This window comes from Clinocottus analis, unplaced genomic scaffold (assembly GCF_023055335.1).
Source record: "Clinocottus analis isolate CAN_PGR_092001 unplaced genomic scaffold, fCliAna1.0.p SCAF_23, whole genome shotgun sequence".
Classification (NCBI taxonomy): Eukaryota; Metazoa; Chordata; class Actinopteri; order Perciformes; family Cottidae; genus Clinocottus; species Clinocottus analis.
The window spans coordinates 5,267,613-5,286,699 of record NW_027175965.1 but is presented as its reverse complement, the minus strand read 5'-3'; the positions used below and the strand labels follow the sequence as shown (position 1 = coordinate 5,286,699).

The window sequence follows — 19,087 nt, the reverse complement described above, 5'->3', positions numbered from 1 at the left end:
CAGACTGGAAAACCACTACATTTATTCACACTTCTGAATATCTTTAGTTGGGACACAGTGCTGCCTCGATCTATGGAATAGGTGTTACAGACCTGAAGTCAATGGTGGCTCCAGATTTCATGAAAAAACATCCTAGTTTTCTCAGTAGCTTTATACGTTTGGACTATCTTCACACACATTTAACTCTAGAACACTAACGTCAGCCTGTGCTCTGGCACCCTCCAGTGGCTATTACGACTCGCAGCGACGTGTATAGAGGAAGCAATACTATTATGACATTTACTATAACCCAGACGTATTAAAGGTTCAATGGTGCATCACATTAAACTGTGCCAACATAGCAGAGGGTGATTTTGAGGGGGCTTGCATGATAGATTAACGATACTCTGCCAGATGGTGCGGGTAATGTATTAATTACCTCTGCAGGTGTAGTGGATTACACATTTAATCTTGAAACTGTTTCGAGCAGTTTGTCTTTTCATATGTGAGAACTCTCCGACTAGAAGTGTGTGTCGCTGCCGGACCGGCTGGATCCTGAGGATCTCTTCCTCTAGTCTCTGGTTCTCCTGCTCCACAGCCAGCAGCTCGCTGCTCGGACTCCACTGAGGAGGCGTCGACTCCGGACAGGAGGACGACTGTGATGTGGCTCAGGGCTCAAATGGTATATTCCTGGAGAGTGTACCAATCATCTACTTTCAATTTGGGGCGTGTGTTTTGTATTTGGCATGCTGTAACTGATCAAGCATCTGATCATCATGGACTTTTAGTAGAATCAGTTTTTATTATGATTAAATGTAATAAAGGCTCCACTGAGCACAGCTGTGTTGACACTGACGAGCACTATGTGTTTTCTGTTCCTCATCACTCTTATTCTTACTCTTCTTTTTGGACTCACTGAATGCAGCTGGTTGGTTTTCCTCCAGACTTTGGGCTTCCGCCTGCAGGTCCATCATTTGTGCCACGATGTCTGGATCGGACCCACCTGACTGCGTGTACGCTTGCCACAGGGCTCTGCAACAAAGAGACCAAATTTACCCTCATTTAACCTGCTTCTGCTCAGAACTTATTCATAATCATAATAATAATGTGGCTGAAATAGTTTTCCTCATTGTCTTTGTACAATTCTCAAAAGGAAAATCAGGTCTTGTTTCTCCTTCCAATATATTTTTTACAAATGTTTTTAAATGGATGGCTCCTATGATGTAGGTCCGTACTTTATCTGGGTAGAGAAAGGAGCTTGTAGCTGTCATGATGCATCTTTTTATTCTTTCATGGATCCGGTTGATTAGCATGTACGGACACCTCTTGCACACTAAAAAGAAAACAGAAACCCAACAGATCATCTACATTTTGTATTATTGTGGCATCTATTGAAAGTTTTCCACCCGTAATCCACTTTACAATAGGAAATGATTCAACAAAAAATCCTGCAGCGAGGAACCACCAGGCATAATAAAATACATAATTGATGCTCAGAGTCATCCAGCAGCTTGAAAAAAAAAACATTTCACTAAATATTCATCTTAAAAGCAGAGCACCACAGAAGCAGTAATTTATTTTGCGTACAATGAAATCTTCATTGGCTCTATTCATGTTCTGGCAGCACAGTTCGTAAGTACACGTGGAAATGTTGCAGGTTTGATCCCAATTCTCAGCAGTCATGTTTTAATGAGAACCTTTACAAGCCTGGCATTTAAAACACGAACATCAGTACACACAGAGTACACACTTACTGTGACGCAGATGTTCAGAGAGTTCAGATGTTCAGAGTTGTTGCAGTCTCTCCTCATGCTCTCTGGGCTCCGTCAACGGTCTCTCCAGATAAGTTGCGTTGCTCTGCTCATACAGAACACTCATCTGATGGGCCAGCTCTGACGCACACACACACACACACATACACGCACATATACACTATCCGAGCACAATCTTTGACATCAATATTGCGTGTAATTCTGAGAGGATGACATTTCACACAAAGGCTGAAGAGGATGGTTCGATTCCAGGGTCTCAAGAGAGGTACTGTATGTGTCCCTCACCGTCTCTCTGCTGCTCCAGCTCCTGGTTGTGAGCATGTACGAGGGCCAGTTGCTGCTTGTGGAGCGTCGACATTTCCCTCATCTCTTCCAGTGTCATGCTGTGACTCAGCTGGTGCCCACTGGTCTAAAGACAATGTTTAAAAATGTATAATGAGTCATGCAGTTGGTTTTTAAATGTGTTACAACCTGGAGCAAAATTTAAAAAATGTTTGACTCTTGTTCCGTCTTCACCGAGTGACCTCTGACTTATTCTGACATCAATGGCTGATGACTTAATCCACTATTAAACACCTCTTGAACCATCGGCCTCTGGCACAAGCTCTGCTCATAAATTACATGACTGACATAAATAGTGCATATATCTGCAACTACAAAAGCTATATGCCATTTCAATAAAAGTAACACTTGTGAGATTTCTGCAGAAGTTTAAGCAGCGGTAAACATGTTAATTTACTTAAATAAAGATGGAACACAGCAAAAATGCAAGATTTCATTTCCGCCTAAAGAAAGCTTCACTTTTAGGGGGAATATCTGTTTGAAATGATGCAGTTGCAGCCCAAACCCTGTTGGTCTATTAGGACAACTCACGCTGGCTGGTTAATCCACCAGATGGGGATATAGACCATGTTTTCACAAGATAGGCTGAGGATAGCTTCATGCATACACACGGACCCTCCATCTAGCCCCACGCTACTCCTTCAAACTGTCAGTGCTACCATGGAGCCCCCACGGTCACTAATTACACTCTCAGAATGCATATGATCTAATTTATGGAAGCAGACAGTACATTTTGTAGTCATTAACGCAGTAGAGCCCGACAGTAGTAGTAGTAGTAGTAGTAGTAGTAGTAGTAGTAGCATTAGTAGTAGGAACCAAATACGCCACTACTTGTTCGCGTGATCCACTTTGCTTTAGCATTAGCACCACGCTAACTGTTTGACTAGTAAAAGACACAACGACCTACCACAACAACCCCATACGTATGGGCGAACAGACTCCTAAAGGCCGGCCCTCAAATCCTTCAGGGCACGTGTCAATCATGAGGTTTCACCCTTAAATAACGAGCTCATTAAAAACCAAGGGGGGAAAAAAATCAGGAAAAAAAGTGAACACTTCTACATGCATGCGCGTGATAAGAACTAGCATTACTTCAAATGACCGTCTTTGATGAAGATGTATTCATGTTCCAGCTTCACTTTCGAGGAGCTGTCATTCCCTCCATCTTTACTTACATTCTATGATACAAACGGCTAGAATCCACACATAAATGATCCAGAGACATTTGAATATCGGCAGTGAACACAACCTCTGATCACATGATAGAAAAGGTAAGATATACGTTATGGTTATTGCTGTAGAAACATTATTGCTGTAGAAACGTTGCGTGTGTCTTCATGGGTGCAGCTGAGGGGTCAACGAAGAAACATCACCAGGTGGAGAAGTGTTCATCAGGAGCTCTTCCTCACTCTCATACTCCTATGAATCGATCCCAAAGCCACTGATGTGACATAGCAAAAAAGCTGTAAAGCCTGGCCTTACAAGAGCATATACGTCCATTTGACATGAATATTAACATAAACCATAAATTTGACTCAAAGGACTTGAAAGTGACTTGAGAGTTCGCCAAATTATGAACATATACATTTTTATATCCCTAGCTTGATGCCACACATGATTGGCGCACCTTTCTGGAAAACCTACGACCTACAGAATCCGCCAATTGCGCCAAAACCACCGTCAGACAAAGCCTCTGCAAGATTTCAACCACATTGCATTTTTTTCCAGCCAGAAAACTGAAATATGAATTAATTACTTGTGGATTAAACAATACTTGTTTGGTATGTATTGGTGCATCTGCTTGAGCAGAGCCCATCTGGTGTGGAACCAAAGTTAGGGCTTTTTTGCTTTCAGCCGTGCTAAACCTCCGGTTCACGAAATCTGCCCTAAATTAATTACGAAAGATATTGAACTTCACGTCATCAAAGTAAAACTTTGCTGAGATACTGTGCCTAGTGCTATTTTATAGTAGAAAAAACAATGATTTGCATAATTAAAAAGAGGAAATACATCCTGGAAGTTTAATTCTTTCGGGAATTCTTTTTTTTTCTTCTTCTTTCCTGTGTTCTATCATCAACTAATAAATCCGTAACACATATACTGCTATATGAACCTCTTAACTGGTCTCACAGGTGTTTTCTGTATAGTATACCTTTTGAAATTATTTAAATAGCCCTTGTGGTTGAGTAGATATTCTGTTTTTAGTATGGGTTTGCAAAACCATTCGGAATGGGAGAAAAATGTCTGGGGGCTAAACAATTTAAATCAGTTACACCTGCAGTATGAAAGCCAATGCGCCTACAGCGAGGAATGTGTAAAGATCTGTCTAAAAAAACAATTCCTAGTCTTTATTACTCATAACGCATTATTGTTGCACTCATTTTTGTTTTTCTTTTAATTTCTTACCCCGATGTTCACTGTATTTTCTGACCTATCGACATGTAAAGGAGACAATTATGTCCTTTTAAGGGAGCTTGTGACTATGTTTTTCACCAATTTACAATAAAGTTTCATGGACTTCTGCTGCATGAATCTTGAGAAACGTGGCAAATATTTTAAGTAAATTTACACACTTTCATCTCATAATTTGCCCATTTAGATTCCGTCTTTCACTTTCTCCACCTGCTTGCGCCTTGCTCTCCCTCACTAGATCAGTATGACTTACTTACCTCAATTCTTGTCTGTTTTGGGTCCCGACATTCAGGTTTGTCTCTCAGGAGAAGTTCAGGGCTGCGTCTTTGCGCCTGAAGGTGTACTATCTCGTTGCCAATGCAGAACTGTGCTTTGTGCTTCTCACTGCAGCTCGGTGGGGCGAAACACCATGTTACAGTCTGCACTGATCAATTCCATCTCCATCTGGTATCAGAGCCGGTGTTTATCGAGCTAATACAACAGGTTTGTAGGGAGCTGAAATATTTAAATATTAAATGAATAGCTTAAAATGCTGTGGGGAAAACACATACAACCAAACATCTTGTTATTCTAAACACATAGAAGCGTCCTCTCATGTTTGGTTTGTTACTGAACTACGGAGTTACTGGCTTGTGTGTTTGCTGGTCATGGTAACTGTCCCCATGACTGTTGCAAGGGTGTGAAGAGTTATTCTAAACATACCGCCCACTACCCCGGCCTATTTCATGATGTCATGTCTCTGGATTTTCTGTCGGAAGCAAACAGAAAAAAAAACTCTCCTTTTCTACACTTTCCACTGCAGCCACATAAACACTGCCCATATGTTTTCTTCCACCCATTTGAAGATTCATAACATGTCTTTCTTTTCATTTTCGGAGCGCCTGATGTTTTCTCACCCTCGAGTGAGCTCTCTAAGAGGCTGACTACGGCTGTGGAGAGGAAGTCTGGTTTCAAAGCAACAACAGTGCATGAACAGAGTATGTTCACCCTCACAACTCGTGTGAAGACACAAGCGACAATCTCACAAAACCTGCGTGATAAACCTGTCACCAAGTGTTCCATACCTTGTATATGCTGCGTTCAATAACAGGACAGTGTCATGGAAAATCTGGCTGCGCCGTTTTTTAGTACAGGACTCTACAAGGACTAGTAGGCCCGTCCCCTTGAAAGGATTTCTCACATCTAACGGCAGACTCTTTTTTAAATGTGTCACGATCTAGAAGGCAAAAGTGTGTCTCCCTAAAGCGACATCACATCACAAAAGGTATGACACAATCAGCAGTCTAACCTGAGACATTTGTCTTGGCAGGATTGTAGGTGAGGTTTGAGAGGTTTGAAGTAGTGTATTTAAGTCTATTTTTTTGTGAAAACATGACTTTTGTTTCTAGTATATATATAAATATATATGCAGCAGAGAAGGTTGTTGTTATTGAAACGATTTCAGCAGTTTTTATTGACAGTTCAATATTTTTCTACAGCTGAAAACCTTTGCAATCCTTTATAAATCTTTTACACTCAAATGATATAGATTTTGTTAAGATATTGATTTTGGTTCGGAATCTCAATTTAAACTTTCGACTCAAGTATTCAATCTCTCAGATTCGTGCCAACAGCTATTCAGGATGGAGGGGTTTTATGCACCATAATAAACACTAAATTGTAGAGTCTTCTCCCTTTTCATCCTAAATAACACTAATACTTACTTTTCTCTCAATCACCCCCTTCATTCCAAGGCTTCCCCGTTGAACGGACTCTCGCTGCTGCATTTAACCACCGGGCTGCCCTGAAGGAACATCGGCCTCCAGAACACTGAGGCAGGCCGTTGCTGCCGAGAGATGAAATATTCAACATCCATCCACACCTCTGAAAAGAGAGAGACAGGGAGAGTTGAGGACTTGAACTCCTTTCTCTCTCCCACATCTCCCCTCGCGCTCCGAAACACACACTCACACATGCCAGTCTGTTGCTAAGCAACTGTAAAATAAAGCTGTAGGCTCTGAAGTCAGAGAGAGAGAGAGAGAGAGAGTGAGAGAGATGGAGAGCAGGGAAAGAGAGTTCACAAGTACCGCAATCCACTACTGTTTGTTTGGCTCTCCATGATCCCACCACAGCTCTCAGTATAGGCTACCATCTGTGGATCCGCGAGGACTTCTGGTTCTCAGTCGGCCGACCAATCGGCGTCGGGGAGGCGGGCCCAGCGGTTCCCTTGGTTACCTGCGTGATTGACGTTCAGCCTCCTGCAGCGGAGCGCGCAGTAGTGTATCACTGATGCTCCTGCTTCCCCCCTGGAGACTGTGGAGAAATCTGGGAGAGAGGAAGAGACTGAGAGAGGGAAAAACCACGAGCGCAAGAGGAATGCTAATTGTTTAAAGTCCTTCGCTGTCTTCCTCCCGCTCTCTTTACTGGAAAGATGAACGCTGGAGCGCTGGAAGAAGCCAGCTGAAAGGAGAGGAAAAGGACTCCTGAAGAAGAGGGATTTGTTGGTAAGAGAAGCCTCTCACCACTTTTCTCTGTCTGTCTTGGCTTCACCTGTCACCTGTCCTTGCCAGCACTGTGAATCATAGGATAGCAGATAAACAGGGGGTTTCTTTGGGCTGTGTGTGTGTGTGTGTGTGCGCGTGTGTGTGGATGAGACAGAGAGAGAGAAAGATTTTCTGCATGCTGCGTGGCTGTGGAGGAGGTTTTGGTGTTGCTGTGTTTTACATTGGATGCCTGTTTTACAGTATAGACTTTAGCTGAGTCAAGAGCTGCTTGTCTATACCTTAATATCGGAGCCAGAGGGCTTCAAATGGCACTGTACATATGAGCTGTGTCATTCATTTCGGGGCTACATTTACAGCTGAGGCCAGGATTTCTAGGCTTGCCTACTGTATCTGCATAGGAGGAGGAGTATTAATTACATAACGCTCCATCTATACTCCTGTATCAGCGCTGTGCGGCATCACGCTGTCCCACTCGTCCAGAGAAGAAGAGAAGCTTCACTGTTTGGAGGAAGGAGTGCAGCTATATGTTCTCTAACCTGGAAAGACATACAACGGCTGTATGCTTCCAGTGGAGTAGTCTGGAGGATTTGCAGTGTTTGATTCCAGTGGACAGATGTGTGAGTTAACAAGTGGGCAGGTGAAAAACTCTTTGGATCCCTCATGTCTGTGTTGCAATTTGGAAAGAGCATAAAAGAGAGGCAGTGAGGCACAGAGGCTGTGGGGGGAAATGGCATTCGTGCCACCAGGACTCCCTAAAAACCTCCATGAGTCACCCCGGGTCAGGCGACAGCAGCTCCTGCGTGCCCTCAGGACTCATCTGTGCAGTCAGGGGACTCGGCTTTCTGCTCGGCTGCTCTCCTGTCGAGAGTTTTCCCTCTGACCACCTGAGGACCCTCAAACATTTTTAGGCTGTTTTAGATCAGGTGTGAAAAGTTTCATCTGCAGGAAATGTTTATTTTGTGTGCGTGCGTGTGTGTGTTTGTGTGTTCTTCTGTTGGGTTTTGTGAGATTGGGGTTGGGCTAAAGAGAGTGAAGCTGACCTGGTATAGATCATTTTTCCAAGACCCAATAATTGAAAATGACATTTAGTGACAAAGCTGAGGTATCCTGTCGGGATCAAGTTTGAGACCTCATAGAAAGTTACTGATGCACGCTTACAGATGTGTTTTTGTACGTCTGTGACTGCATAAATGCAGCAAAAATAAAATATCTCTTCCTGTCTCCCTAAATAGTAGCACGCCACACACTCCGCCCTTAACTGTTACAACAAACTGGAACCCAAAAGCACGACCCGGAGACAGAGACGGTTCCGGTTACCGGGTACAGGCAGGGTCAAAACCGGGATATTAATCAGTAAATATCAAACAAGTCCAAAAAAAAAGGGGGCATGCAGAGAATCCAAGGTCAGCCAGGCAGATCAGATATATGTATATAAACTAGTGTAACACTGGAGAGCTTGGCAGGTACAGAGAGGTGTGAGTGGAGGGCTCAGGTGATGGTACAGACAAGGTGATGTGCTCCAGCTGAGGTGGGGAGGAGGACCAGGTCAGGGGAAGGAGAGCTGATGCTGTGAGGATCTGAAATGACACGAGAGTTAGTAAACAGACAGGTGGGATGAAAACAATCTATAGTGTGGGGGAATGTGTGACACTCGTCCCGAATTTACATTTTCCTTCCAACAGACTGTAACCGACTCTGTAACCGTTCCATCCTGTCAACTGGCGGAGAACTGTCGAGCAAGGCATCCTAACAGGTTTTAGAATTTGTCACAGGTGAAATAATAGTGCATTTTGTTAAGAAGCTGTACGGATCTATTATCAGTCCACACAATTAATTCAGATCCTCGCTGCAGATATGAATCCACCAGTTCAGCTAACAGCTCAGATGGAGCCTTTAGGCTTGCTATCAGTGAGAATTAATCAGATGTTCCATAGCATCACGGTAGCTACAGTTGGAGGTGTTCGGGTCTCTCGAGCTACTGCCTGCCTGCGTAGGAGGAAACATCTCATCTTCACAGCTCTGTCTACTGCAGATAGAAAGCGGTGGGATTTGTTTCTGATTATTAGATTGTATGCAGAGCGGTGGCAGGGAAGATGACAGATAGAATAACGGGGAGACAGACCAGGAGTCAGATTGAGCCCACAACATAACAAGTACACGGTATTCACCTTAGCCCACGGATTTGCTGGGATGCCCCACAGCTGAGAGCGTCGTCTCGCCAACTGTACAGTAATGCAGAGCTTAAATCCCCAGAGGCCTGGTAAGCCTCAAATCTCTGCTGACTGGGAAAGGCTTCGTTTAAATCAATCGTGTTTTAGCACAGCCTGTAAGAGCACAGGATGACCGTGTACCAGTGAGAGTTTGTCATTTGCAATGTGTCAACAAGAGGTGCTAAACTGTAGTTGATCTACTTTCCAAGATGGCTGCTTTTACCAAGATGGCTGCTGCTGTGCTTGATCTTGTGGTTGGGATTTCTATCCAACAATGTTTGAGGTATAACAGTTTTTTTTATTTAATGCGTGGAAAGTAATAAATCAGAAAAGACTACTAAAGAGTTTCCTTCGGTCTTTTTGGATGGTGACAATTCTCTTGACAAGCCATTTGATATCGCTCAAATATTTAATGAATTCTTTGTAAATATTGGTCAGGAACTAGCTAACAATATTCTAGCTTGTCATGAGAATCCACTGGATTTTATTCCAACAAATGTCCCTATTATATCTAATTGTATGCCCCCAGATATTCAAGAAATAAGTGATGATCTCAGAACCTCTTCAGTTTACCAAGACAACATTTCTGCATTTCTTGTCAAACAGGATCCTGGGAGTTGCTTTTAGGTGTAAAAAAGGAGACATCTAGAGTAGTTCAAAGTGATGGCATGATGGAGCCAATAAAATAAAAGGTTCTCCAAGCTGGCACAGAAAAGTCTTTGTAAAATATGGTTTTCAACTAATGTCCAGTACGTGTATGTACTTGTTCTTTGTGTATAAATGTGTAGTACTTCCACATGATTTCAAGGTCACACCGTCTGTCTAAAGGCGCACTTTGAGCTTCAGTTTTAACATCCTGCTAACAAATATGGTTACTAAGCAATATCACCCGAGAGTCAGCATGCAAGAGAAATTGTTTCCTGGCAACATTCGCTGATTGAACGTCCTTACTGAGCTTAAGCAGTATGATTGCTTTTGGGAAATACTCAAATCACACTGCGCCGTGTCAATAGAGTTGTATTTGAACAACTCAATGAGGAGAGTTTGATTTGATCTATCTGCCTGAGGAGGAAGTGCAGTGATGCTTTTGACTGCATCTGACAGCTCATAGCGTCCCATAGATCTGCAAACAACAACCATCGCTGCAGCAACTTAGTAACATCATTAATCATAAAGTGCAACACGTCCAAAAGCCTCAGTGAATACAAGGAGTTAATCAAACTGTTTACCCGTCTTTCTTGGAGGACTGTCAGTGTTTGAAAATTGATGGTGTCTGTTTACAACCAGAAGATTTTACTCTGATAGTGGAGGTTAGGGACTCCTGAGGTGGAGGGATATGACAACTTTATTAAAGTGTCCACACGCTCGCGGCACACGGGTGTTTTTTTTGTCTGATTCGACCTGCTCTCAGAACTGCGAGGCTGTCTCCAGATCAAACCAGTTTGTGCCTTTCCTGTGTGAGAAATGTCCTTAAAAAAAATGGGTAATATGACACGTAAATATAAACTGATGGAAAGTAACATTGATATGGATTAATGCAAATCTGAACATAAAATAGGCATTTTCCACATAAACATTTTGACAAGCTGCTCCGGCTCCAGGGTCACTTTCGGTCTGACATGGCTTAATGGGCAGCTTAAATAACACTGAGATATTGTTACTGGTATCAGTAATAACGGTGCTTTTCCTGCTATGACAAGTCTAAATTGTTTGCAGTGGAAAAGGCCTGTTTGGGGAAGGAGATGTCACTTGCAGCTACCATCTTTTTTTGGGGGGAGGGATAATGATACAGAGGTGATTATTTTCACTCTGGTTATTCCTTCATTTAGTGTTGATAGACAACCTTCTTGACTTTCAAAAGAGAAACGGATGCGTTGTGATTTCAATGTGACGCCGGTGTCGAACTCGTTTGGGCAAGAGAATATACACATGAGGCTCGTTTGGGAAGAGCCCCGCCCGTGCAGACTCGATCACCGGCTATCGCTGCACAATGCATGTCGGATAGATTTGTGTCCGACCTGATCCCGACTTGTTCCTACAGCATGCACACGTGGGCAAAGATAACTTACTCAGATTCGAGGCGGCCACAGTTTTCAGAGCCAGGTGTTGCAGTTGCTCTCTGCCGAATGCATGACCCAGGGCATGATGGGAAACGCCCGTCATCTGACCTAAGAGCTGATTGGCTGAACAAACGTTTTGTTGAAAATCCTAATTGGCTGTGTAATTGTATTATTGAACTGTATAGTGTTGGCTATTAGTCTCATGTTGTGCAATGAAGGAAACATCTTTTTACAAACATATACTTTGCGGCTGGTAAAATGAGTAATAATCAAGGTTATTTCTACAGCTCGTATCAAAAGGAGTAGCTATTACAAAGTAATTATATATATATATATTGCTATGAGATCCTCTGTTATTATTAGTTTTTTCAATGCCCCCTGCTGCAGTTCCCTGATCTCGTCCACTTTCCAGGCGAGAGGCAGTTCATCTCGAATGAGCCCGTTTATGGTTTGAGATTGGTATAAAAGCAGCGGATTGCCAGGTATACCCTAAAGAGAGCGGTCTGATTAGCCAGAATAACAGGAAACAGCTGTAACCCAATCAAATTAAAGTAGGTCCAGTAACAAGTGGGGCGCCCTGACCTACAAATGCAGACAGACAGGTTGAACACAAACAGACAGAGACGAAAAATGTATATTTGTGAATGAACGCAGACAAAGTGGAGATTGACCATTTCCTAAATTGTGTGTGTGTGTGTGTGTGTGTGTGTGTGTGTGTATAGTTACTGTATGGTTGCATCATTCTCAGTAGGATTTTTCAAAAGATGAGAAACAAGCACAGAGGGAAAGATAAAGGAGAGAGACGGATGAGCAACATTGACAGATATTTACTTCATCTGTCCACATTCAGAAACGCAGCATGAAGAAATGATGACACAACTACAGTACAGAGACTCAAAGGACAAGCCTTGTCCCGTTTCCATTGTGAAACAACATGGAAGCATTTTAAGATTCGATCAACTATAACCGATGTCCGTAGCTTTTAGATTCTGCCGTCCAGAAGAAGGAATCAGTTCGTTCACTGGACTGTGGAATCCATGTGTTTTTGATTTTATAATGCGTTTGACATTGCAGTGACAAAAGACTCAAAGGCATGAATGTGACACATGTGAAACCATTTTTTTGGCCTTCAGCCATCCTTCACTCGCAAATTGTATTATTTTGAGGGAAAATTCCTCTTGGTTGTCTTCCACTGCAGGACCACTTTAGTGCCATTGTTGTCTCCATTATCTCAAGTAGTGGAAGATGTATTTATATCCATTACTTAAGCAATATAACAAATACATTCATGTGAAAATACTCTATTACACGTACAAGTCGTATTACAAATCCTCAAAGTAAAAGTGCAGAAGTGGCTACTTTTAAGTATAAATACTCATTAGAGAAATGTCCCCTGCGACTGATATATTTTTATACATGACATAATTAGATTAATACTTACATTTTACAGTGGCAGCTTAAGGAGGGTCACAAGTTCATCTTGGTCAGTCGAGAGATGATTAAGTCGGTATGAAAGAAGAAAATACAAAGTTCTGCTCAACAAATGTATATTAAGTTTTTTTTTATATTACACTTTTCTCAAATCTCTGATTTTGCTGTAGATACTTTTACCTCTTTTTTTTCTCAAACTATTATTTAAATTTGAATAGGTCACAAGCCAAAACTGTTGGGAACCACTGATCCTTAGACGAGGTATTTTAGATATAAAATGTAGTGGAGTAAAATGTAGTGTATTAAAAGTATCAAGTACCTCTCACTGCGCTTCAGTGCAGTACCCCGGTGAGTACTCAGTTACTTTCCACCGCTAATTATCTCTGCGCCTGTGTCTGCCATATGGAGGTGAGAACATGGGGCCTCCCTCCATCAGGCCTGCCCGAGCGCTCACCTCATTATTTTATGAGGCTGAATCATGTTGTGATTAATATTGCACTAATTGTGCTCCGGGACGAACATAATACAGCAGGCTATGCAACAAAAGGGCTTTTATTGAACAGCCTTGCAGTTTCTCTGTTTCTATCATCGATGGTTACGACAACAAACAAAACACAAAGTCCGCCCACAAAGATTTCTTTTTTTTTTTTTTTTGGTATTTGATTTGAAAAAAAAAAAAAAATCAAGGACGGAAATGAAGGAAAGAAAAAAAACTTTCTGTCGGTTAAATATAAATTCCTTTGTTGTGATTGATGACCTGTTAAATGCTTGTTCCTCCTGCTGACAGTAGAGACAATCAGACGGTTAAGAATCAATATATTTTAGATCAGGACAAGCCATCAAAACACTTCACTGAAGATCTAAAAATAAAGCTGCAGGGGTGGAAATCCACCTGACGAGTGTACGCGCCTCTGCATCTAATATCTGCCAACAAAAACCCACTTGACTAATAATGACTGAAGTTTAGAGGCGCAGACACTCTGCAGTCCACCTGCATATGTACCATAAAGGATGAGTTTCCTTCTCAGTGATGGTCGGCTGGAGTTTTGGTTTCACGTGAAAGTAGGTAGATGTTTTTTTACTTGGAAATAAATCAGGACTGAGTCGGTCTTTAGAGCTGCTTATAATATATGAACTTGTTTAAATGTAAGGCTTTCATTCTGAAGAGGTCTTATCTATCTTTCAGCTTTATTTTCATTTCAGAAAAAAATGGTGAATGGTGAAACTTTCCTGCCATCTTCTCTTTCCTTCCCTTTCTTCTCCTCTTTTTTTCTAATGTCCCTTCTTCCTCTCCTCTGATTTCCTTCCTGTTGATCTCGTCTTCACTTTCCTCTTTGCTCCTCTTCCTTTCCTTCTCCTCTTTTTATTCCTCATCTGCTTGCATTCCCTCTCTCCTCTCCTTTTCCTTTTCTCTCCTTTCCCTTAAGACTTCCTTACTTCTTGTTTCCTCGCCTCCTCTCTTCTCATCCACTCTCCTTTCCTTTCATCCCCTCTTTGCTCTCCTCTCCTCCTCGCTCCTCCTATGATTAGCTGCAGCTCTGTAGGTTACCATAGCACCCAAGAGAGAAAAAGTCAACCCACACAGAGTCTCCTGTACCACTCGTTCTCTTCCTCTCTCTCATTCTCGTCTGCCATTGTCTTTCCTCTTGCTCTCCCTCTCTCGGTCTACCTCACCTGTCTCTCTCTCTCTCTCTTCCCCTGCTGTTCTCCTCAGCAAGACGCCATTATCTTTTTAAATATTGTTTACATCGCCCAAGGAATTCTGGACATCTGTGTTCACCTGAGTGAGTGTGTGTGCGTGTGTGTGTGTCTGTGTGTGTGTGTGTGTGTGTGTGCGCGTCGGCTTATAGATGCTTGTTATGAATATGCAGATATGTTCTGTTCAAACAACATGACAACTCAGCCTCACTGTTCGCCCACACACACAGGATGCCTAAACACACACACACACACACACACACACACACACACACACACACGCAGATCCACAGGAGAGAGCTCTAACTGGGCCCTCCGGACTTTCCAAAGTTGTTGACAGTTGCCAGCTAGAACAAGCCACGAGTGTGTGTGTGACATCTTCCGTTTTCTGTGTTTGGTTGTCGTCTCTATCGCGTGCTTTTTGAGTGAAGTGTTGGTTACTGCGTCAGTGTTATTGCTGACACAGCAGTCATTGCAAATGTGCGTGTAATTGCTCGTAAGGTTGGTGGTTGTGTGTACTAGAGAGAGAGAGAGAGAGAGAGAGAGAGAGAGAGATCTGAGAGCCAACCATTAGCCCATTAGATGAGGCGGTTTGGGGTTGCAATTGAACGACAGCCTGCGGTTATTGTGTTACGGACGGTTGTATACGTGGACAACGTGCTTGTTTGTGCATGAGTGAAAAGTCAGGTGATTGGTCACAGCCCCAACGTCACTAATGGGACCCAGAGGTTGTAAAAAAGACACGCAAAGTCACTCCATGGAGTTCTGTTGAACATAAATTGGAGTGAGGGATGAAAACAGGGGGGAGGGCAAAGAATTAGAGGGAAGTTGAGAGGTAAAAGAGAGTAAACCAGCCGTCGCTGGCGGTTCTTACGATGGTTTTGTCAGTGATCTTCCAGAATACCATCTGCTGTCTGCTCCATTCAGTATTCACTGTGTTAAATAATCTACGTGGCCTCGCCATCAGCAGCTTAAATGTTGCATTTTGACAATTCAGGAAACAAACAAAAAAGAAAGCACGTATCAAAATGTCTAGAAATATGACTTTTATTTCTCCCTACCACAAATGTATTTCTCATGATCACTGTCATGTTTAAGCCTGATTATTAAATGCAGAGACATATGCTGGTTGGGTTCAAAGGTTTATACTGCGGGTGTTTTAACAGCGAGTGTGAAAAAGCATCGTGAGGTGGCGTGGGCGGTCCTTGGTCAAAATGTTAATGAAGTTTTGCAACGCAACAGGTAGAGAGCAAACCCGTGTAATCCACTTCAGCAGCTAAGTTGAAAACAAAGCTGCTTCCTTGCTGATGTGTTGAAGGTTATGTGCATGTGTGGAGTGTGTGAGGTCGCAGTTCTAAGCGTTTAGTGCGAAGGTCACAACACGGTTACCCGAGCAGCTTCTGAACATGCAGCTGAAAGGGACCGTCAGGGGTGTGTGTGGGCAGTTGTGAGTCATGTGGATGACAGTTATGAGAAGTTTATTAAAATGTAACTCCGATTGTGAATTTGTGCGTTAAATGAGTCATTCGTGAAAAGGTTGGATCACTGTGACGGATTGAAGGCTTTACATTGTGTGTGCGTTTCAGGTGGAGCCCGCCATCTATCACACTGACGATAGCAAAGTTTAAGAGCTGAAGTTAGGGATTACCTCGAGATTACGGATACAATTACATATTTAGTCTGTTTCCACACATTCCACACTGGTGTGATGTTATGAACGATGGCATTTTAACTTCATGCAAACCTGGAGTAACAGTGATTATTTAAAGGTACAGCAGGTTATGGGATATGCTGGATATGAGATGGGTAAAAGTTTCTCTCCTCTCTTCATCACACTCTTCTTTTTTTCGTGCGCTGCTTATTAGTTTCCATGGTAACATGGTGTTGCTGAGCTGGTCGTCAGGCTGCCCACTCAACGCACACACTCATTCAACCCAAAGATACTCTCACACACACACACGGAGACCTGCAAAAGTGTGTTACAGTTGCATTGACTCAAGGACACACACAACAACTAACAATGATGACAGAGTTACGTACAAATGGATCCACACACATATACACACACCTATACACACACATATACACACACACACACACACACACATATACACAAATATACATATACATACATCTACACACTCATATACAAATACAAACACATACACGCACATATACGCACATATATACACATATACAAATATGTATACATACATCTACACACTCATAAACACACATATACACACACATATACATATATATATATATACATATATATATATATATATATATATATATATATATATATATACATACATATACATCTACACACTATACGCACATATACAAACCCATGCACACACATTTACACACCTATATACACACATACACAAATCATATACACACCCACATATAAACATAAACCCTTATACACTCATAATTAAATACACACATTTACACACACATATACGCACGCTAAACTGATACAAGTGCTTTGTTGTTTTTTGGCTTTCACGAGAAAGCAACCCTTATCACTCTTATTGTGTTTGTGTGTGTGTGTGTGTGTGTGTGTGTGTGTGTGTGTGTGTGTGAGCGTGAGCGTGTCCTTGGGTGTGAAGTTGTGTGTATTTGTCTCTCTATTCCCCCGATGCAGAGCCAGTAGGCCTCCTTTTACTCCGGTACTTGAAGGCCTGTGGTGAGATGTGCTCCCCAACGTGGACACACACAGAAGTACATGTGTATATTCCTATGAAGTTGCTTCTCAGAAGGAGATAAAGGAGCACACACATGCGCAAAACTTAAATACGATGTGTATGCGTAAAGCTAGCCCACTCAGAGCACTGCAGAGACAAAGGCAGAAACAGAAATACCAAAGTAGGTTAGAGCAAAGCATTCTGGGATAGCAGGATACCCCCTGGGCTTCTGCAAGAGGCTCTCTTTCTTTCTCCCTCTCGCCGTTTCAAGACCCTTTCCTTTCTTTTCACTTTTTTTGTGTTTTCCTTTTTTTTTGCTCTATTTCTCTCTTTTGCTTTCTTTCTCCTCACTGATTTTATCGCTTTATGCTGTCTCTCTCTCTCTTTCTCTCTCTCTCTCCTCTGTTTTGGGAGAGTTAAGGAGAGAACTCAAAAGTTATATTTTCTAAATCTGGTGTAAATGTTTATGTCTATTGAGCCTTTCTTTGTTATCTTTAGCTTGGTGAGATCTCGTCCTTTCGCTGCTGTATTTTACATTCAAAAGACTGTTTGGTGGGATTCTTGTTCCAGTTTCTGCCACCATGCGGAGGCAAGACATCTTCCAGCTCTCCTCTGGGATGAAATACTCAAAGACATGCCTCGATATTTTAACCTGTGATCTCTAGAATTTCACGATCAGGTGATTTCATCATTACAAATCTACTTGTTCGCCTTGCTCACTGAAAAAGGAGCGTGCTACTTCATGTTGAACAATTTAGAGGGCAAGTACATTTACTCAGTTTTATACTGAAATGAAATGTTGAGGTTAAGTATTTCCATTTTATGCTGCTTCACACTTCTACTCCACTACATTTTGGAAACCCAATTTTCTATTTTTACTCCCCTATATTTTCTTTTGCTAACTTCCGTTAGCCGACTACTTTACAGAATCAGATCATTGATACAAACTCATTCTGCAGAATGAGTACCATTACAATTGTTATACTTCATTTTTATGTAATACTTGAATAATGTGAATGCGGGACTTTTACTTGAAACAAATATGTTTACACTGTGGTATTGCCTGAGTACTTCTCCCACCACTGGGGGGCATGTGTGCTCGTGTCAAATCTGTAACATTCATACATACTTGCACTGGATGACTGAGCCTCCATCACTATACCATACTGGTCACCAGAGCTAAGGGAATTCAGTTCATCCTGACATCTTAAATGACAATTTGTTTCTGTTAAGCGATGTGGGGAGCATGTTTTAGACGGTTTAACTTGTCTTTTAAAGGATGCATTTACACATCAATGTCAGTTTCAAAGTCAACAACTACTGAATGGGCTCAAATCAAATGCCATGAAATTTCATTTTCATTCTTATTATTCTCAGAATAGAACAAATGAAGCCCAGGGCTGCTTTCTTTAATTTGTGTCTGTTTTCTAAAACCTAAATGTGTTTGTTTTTCTTCTCTGCCGCTATTAGCATGTCAACACGTATCAACAGTTCAGTTTACGAAAGAAAACGTCCTTCACTTCCTTTTGACAGCGCAGTTAAAAAAAAACCTCCTCGAAGCTTTTAAACCATAAATGTTTACTCATTCATTCATCCATTCATTCATCAGTATCGTTTCACTAAGTGATTCATTCATTTAATGTAATGCTCGCGCCCCTTTCTTCCTCTTTTTCTCTCTTCGTTTCTGCCAGCAGGTTGAAGGGTAAAACAGAGGAAGACAAAGAGGTGGACAGAGAGAAAAGAAAGAGGGATGGAGAAGAGGGAGAAAGCCCACTGGTTGGCAAATCTGTTAAGAAATCACGAGTTGCTGGCTTTATCCCCAGTGCCTGACTATGCCCACTACAACGCTCTGAATCACAATTAAACTCCTCAGGGAGGCTTTTATTCCTCGCTAAAGGAGGCTTAATTAGTAACAAGTTTTATTAATGTAAGTCATTAATAAACAATACCTTCCTTCCTGATTGTCAATACAAATCTCTTGCTGTTGTATTTAAGATGTTAAAGCAG

At 42.0% G+C, this 19,087-nt stretch overlaps 1 protein-coding gene and 1 long non-coding RNA gene across 12 annotated transcripts in view; one reads left to right on the top strand and one right to left on the bottom strand.

The window, feature by feature from the left end:
- Positions 1-40: 40 nt before the first annotated feature.
- Positions 41-6,679, bottom strand: LOC137793503 (uncharacterized). Its single transcript, XR_011078225.1, has 8 exons — positions 6,572-6,679; positions 6,209-6,368; positions 4,763-5,000; positions 2,037-2,160; positions 1,734-1,871; positions 1,215-1,312; positions 896-1,011; positions 41-669 (listed from the first exon to the last, which is right to left on the bottom strand). It is a non-coding gene; the product is annotated as an uncharacterized lncRNA (long non-coding RNA).
- Positions 6,606-19,087, top strand: part of lrrc7 (leucine rich repeat containing 7) — a 95,534-nt gene continuing 83,052 nt past the window's right edge. For 7 of the 11 annotated variants that reach the window (XM_068589701.1, XM_068589696.1, XM_068589700.1 and 4 more), the window contains exon 1: positions 6,607-6,988. The gene's annotated coding sequence lies outside the window, so the exon portion shown is untranslated. Of the gene's footprint in view, positions 6,989-19,087 lie in introns of all 11 variants that reach the window. The other 4 variants (XM_068589702.1, XM_068589693.1, XM_068589691.1 and 1 more) reach the window with 1 other exon arrangement.